This window comes from Coenobita brevimanus, chromosome 22, assembly GCF_032717465.1.
Source record: "Coenobita brevimanus isolate Jiangsu-jjx chromosome 22, ASM3271746v2, whole genome shotgun sequence".
NCBI classification, from domain to species: domain Eukaryota; kingdom Metazoa; phylum Arthropoda; class Malacostraca; order Decapoda; family Coenobitidae; genus Coenobita; species Coenobita brevimanus.
Window position 1 is genome coordinate 12,229,518 of NC_136975.1, and position 5,283 is coordinate 12,234,800.

The 5,283-nt window shown below is 41.3% G+C and overlaps 2 pseudogenes; both read left to right on the forward strand.

Moving 5' to 3' along the window:
- The first annotated feature begins 299 nt into the window (after positions 1–299).
- LOC145392571 (5S ribosomal RNA) lies at positions 300–418 on the forward strand (annotated as a pseudogene).
- A 4,458-nt stretch (positions 419–4,876) lies between these two features.
- LOC145392551 (5S ribosomal RNA) lies at positions 4,877–4,995 on the forward strand (annotated as a pseudogene).
- Positions 4,996–5,283: the final 288 nt, after the last annotated feature.

The following is a 5,283-nucleotide window of genomic DNA, read 5'->3' on the forward strand; positions in this document are numbered from 1 at the left end:
TAGTTCACTGCAAACGTCTTGCCCTCTGGGAATCTTAAATCTGTTGATGATAAGTGACGAACTTTAGAATGAGTATAGCCAACTATACAGTGCATGTTTCAGAGTAGGAAAGTAACAGAAAATGGCTTTAAAAGTTCATTATGTTGGAGGTTTTCTTATGCAAAAGTCGAAGATAGTTAATGTTCTAGGAGGGGTGTAAACAGATTTCTAGCTACTTCATAAACCAAGATTGACTACAAATCACCACAAGATTCACTGGACTAAAAAAAAAAAAAAAAAGGTTAATTTCTACAAAGCATGCAGGTGGGCATGCCACGTTGAGTACACCGCTTCCCGTCGGATCAGCGAAGTTAAGCAACCTTGGGTCTGGTTAGTACTTGGATGAGTGACAGCCTGGGAACACCAGAAGCTGTTGGCATTCCTACGTGTCAAGTGGGGTTGGTGGAGGATTAGTGCCCCTCCCTGTAAAACAATTAACTCTAAGCCCTTGGCCACCCCGTTTGTCATACATGGCGTCTGGCAATGAATGAATGCAGGTTCAGCCTAAAACATGATGCAGACTCATGGATAAAGTATAATATCCTTAAGTAGCAACCTCACTTAAGGTGATATATATCTATCTACCTATCTATAGCCTAATTCTCATTCCCCATAAGGTGTGACTATAAACAAATCACCTCCATGTCACGCTGTCACATACCATCTGGCTGGCCTCCCTCCAACCCCCTCTCGTATACGTATACCTTCCTATCACTCCACCTCATCCTTGGTCTCCCTTTCTCCCATGCCCCTCTACCTCACTCACGTAAACCCTCCTGGTCAGTCTTTCATTCTTCATTCTCTCCACATGACCAAACTACCTCAGCATACAGTAGTTCTCTGAACTTTCTTAATCACATTCATATCAATACCGCAGTGCTCCTTCCTCATTTGTCAGTCTGTCTCTCCATGAAACTCCATAAGCTTAAGGTAATATGACAGTAAAATTCTATTTGTGTTCAGTCTCTGAACATCATATAATAGTTACTTGATTTTCAGATAATATCTTTATACCCTGCATTACTCATAAAACAGATAATAGTCATGCAGGAATTAACCCATCCTCAAAGACATATAACATTCATGGGACCTAATAATTACACCATATGCATGAAGTTTCTCGTCATAGTCATCACAATAATTTTTAGGTTTTCATAGTGATTTTACATTAACAAATACTGACCCATAATAGGCAAGCAATTACAATTACATATGAACATGTGTGAGAGAGAAAGATGCAAAGATATACACACACAAACACAGTATGGATATATAGGGGTGGTGCGGCAGCCTTGCCTGGCACAATTTTGGAAGGTATCAGACAATCAGACCCTGGCTCCGTTCACTCCACTGACAATGTACCTTTCCCTGTGAGAAACTGTACAATAGTTACCTCCTGCATCAGTGATCCCTGGTACATTAAAAAAAATCCCGAGGGTGGTCACTTAACCAACAGGGCCCTCTGTGGTCCACAGCCTGTCACAGGCCGAAAGTAAGAGTTGTGACCTTTAACTCGTGGCTGTCTCTGCAAAAGATCTTAGACTGCAATCATTAAATCACTACTGTACTACATTTGAAGCACCGAATTTCATAAGCTATGAACAACCACTTTGCTGCCAGCTGTATGAATTGTAGATATTATTGGTTTATGTTTGGTATATGACATACGAAACTACAACAGTAAGAGAAGGAACGATACTCAATTTTGGGGAGCAATACCAAATCCTGGAAGTGGGTTACTGAAAAACCTTTGCTTTTGGCTTTACCCTATAACATAACATTTATCTGAAACTTGATTTGTTTTATACAAACAGTGACACTGAAATTATAGCAGATTTGTTACTCACATCAAAGGAGCATAAATGTATCAGAAACCTAACCTAAACATTGGGCATTTATTTTTTATCGTTGTAAAATTTGCCTATAACATCACTTTTTAGACACACACATGCATAATTTTTACTTCATTCTAACGGCAAGCACTGTAATTACGAAGTTAATATCATTCCCAAAAAACACATGCCTACCCTAACTCCCTCCAAGGAGACACACACTCATGTTAGTTCTGTAAAAATAGAGCCGTATCTTACTTACCTCCGTCTAATGAGACCTTGCGCCAATTAAGAAATCTAACCTAAACATGGAGAATTTATGCTTCACTGTAGTAAAATTTGCCTATAACATCGCTTTTAGGACACACATGGAAAAATTTAAATTCATTCATTCGGAAGGCAGTGTAATTATGAAGTAAATTTCACCCCTGAAAAACACAAGCCTAACTCCCTCCAGCGTGACCTTGCGCCTACCCCACATAAACATGGAACATTTATGTTTCATCCTCGTAAAATCTGCCTATAACATCACTTTTAAGACACACATGGATAAATTAAACTTCATTCTAATGGCAGGCAGTGTAATAATGAAGTAAATTTCACCCCCGAATGAGGCCTAACCCAACTCCCTTCAGCGTGATCTTGCACCTACCCCACATAAACATGGAACATTTATGTTTCATCCTTGAAAATTTACTTATAACACCACTTTTGAGACACTTGCATAGATGTCACTTCATTCTAATGGCAGGCAGTGTAATTATGAATTTCACTAGACAAATGCACAGACCTTACGTAAAGAAGGAGCATTTACAATTTATCCCAAAACATCATTTTTAAGAATAACCTGCATGAATTTTCCTTTAATGGCAGGACTACCTTTACACGTGCTACTGCCTTCCTTTAAACATGGCACTGCCCCCTTTACAGGAGGCAATGCTTCCCTTTACACATGGCACTGCTTCCTATGCACATAACATTTTATCACCGTAACCTGTCAAAAACTTACTTGTTAAAAATTGATTTAAGACATTTTCTTACCTGCTAGGCATTTTCTTTCAGTAGAGGCCATTTCGTCAAAGTTGAACACCTGCTTGGGGGAGTATCCTCCTTCCTCGATGATCTTCTTCGGGTGTTCTGGGAAGGAAGATGCAGCGTCGATGTCAGCACTAGCAGACTCTCCTTGAATTCGAACATTGGTGAGACTGGCCCTACTCTTGAAGTGCTCAAACTATCCACAGCTGGCCTTAAACACCTCAGTCGAGGAATCACCAGTGGGATGCACTGAAGGAGCAGCCCCAGAGTAGCTACTGGTGGACGGCACTGGTGAACTCCCTGCCTCTTCCTCTTCTCCCAGACTCTCCCAGATTTTAACAGCCTTTTCTTGAATAAGGGGCAGAGACAAAGAGATGCTTTTCTGCTGGCAGTCCTCCATCCACACAATCAGGAGCTGCTCCATCTTCTCCATGCGACAGCTGCGGGTCCTCGTGGCTTGGCAGGCGGCTGAAGGTAAAGAGAAAGAGGTGGCCATCTTCTTGTACATTTCCTTTTCTTTTGTCACAGTCCCAACAGTTGGTGGAAGGGCTAAAGCTCGCCCAATTTCCGAGACTCCATGTCCCTCCTCGTGGCATCTAATAATTTCCAATTTCCTCTCCAGAGTCAGGGTACAGTGTCGTTTTTTCTTGGCAGCTGGTTCCCCGGATACTGATGATGATGCAAGGCGCTTGGGAGGCATGGTGAAAATACGAAAAGGTGAAGAACAGTGAAAAACAGCATAACGTACAACGAAGCTGAGAGGTGAGGATGGACGTGACTCGACTTGGAAGCACACAAAAATGTGTTTACCAGAGGGGGGTTAGTTCATTTTCTTGCTGCAAGTGAGCACGGCGCTATGGAGTATGCCTATTTTGAATTTTTCGCATTTCCTCTCGTATCCCTTTTCGTACCATCGAGACAGATACTTTCGTATTGTGGAATTTGTCCTACATTTATCGCTTTCGTACCATCGGAAATTCAGACTTCAAGTTTTCGTATTTCGAGGTTTCACTGTACTGTCCATGTGTGCTGAACATAATGTACCTGACATATTCATGAAATATTATCTGTGACACTGTGTGCACATTACTCTACATTAGGAAGATGTAACTCTGTGTACAGGTCAGACTTGCTGAACTAGGTGGAACATGGTTGTTGTAAACACAATTTTGAGTCATTCTAAGTTCCTCAGTTTTGCTCATAAAATGGTGTGTGTATTTGTCTTTTGGTAATATATAAGTGTGCCTTTTGACAAGTGGTGTTTGTGTTTTTCTTTCTTGCCAGTACTGACCCGGTCAGGAACAAAGAACCCAGAACCGCACCGTGTCTGTGACCGAGAAATCGGGACTCAGAACACGCTGCATAACAAGGTTTACAAAAAAGTATCGTTACTCAGGGGTCCGATAGATACTTAACGAACACTACGATGGCTGCTGTTCCGAAGGGTTGATACCTTCATATCGACGCATTTATTACCTCAAACACAAGAAATGCCTCTTGTATCCCATGCATAACCAACATTGTTGGATATGCAGGGGTACCAACAGTTTCCTAACCCCCTGCCTGTTTTTCGTAAACTATAGTCATTTGTCATATTGTTTAGCACAACGTCGTAACGATACTTTTTTGTACGGCTGTACATTTAAAAGCAACATACTGAGAAAACATATAGTTCACTGCAAACGTGTTGCCCTCTGGGAATCTTAAATCTGTTGATGATAAGTAACCAACTTTAGAATGAGTATAGCCAACTATACAGTGCATGTTTCAGAGTAGGAAAGTAACAGAAAATGGCTTTAAAGGTTCATTATGTTGGAGGTTTTCTTATGCAAAAGTCGAAGATAGTTAATGTTCTAGGAGGGGTGTAAACAGATTTCTAGCTACTTCATAAACCAAGATTGACTACAAATCACCACAAGATTCACTGGCCTAAAAAAAAAGAAAAAAAAAGGTTAATTTCTACAAAGCATGCAGGTGGGCATGCCACGTTGAGTACACCGCTTCCCGTCCGATCAGCGAAGTTAAGCAACGTTGGGTCTGGTTAGTACTTGGATGGGTGACAGCCTGGGAACACCAGAAGCTGTTGGCATCCGTACGTGTCAAGTGGGGTTGGTGGAGGATTAGTGCCCCTCTCTGTAAAACAATTAACTCTAAGCCCTTGGCCACCCCGTTTGTCATACATGGCGTCTGGCAATGAATGAATGCAGGTTCAGCCTAAAACATGATGCAGACTCACGGATAAAGTATAATATCCTTAAGTAGCAACCTCACTTAAGATGATATATATCTATCTGCCTATCTATAGCCTAATGTCTCATTCCCCATAAGGTGTGACTATAAACAAATCACCTCCATGTCACGCTGTCACATACCATCT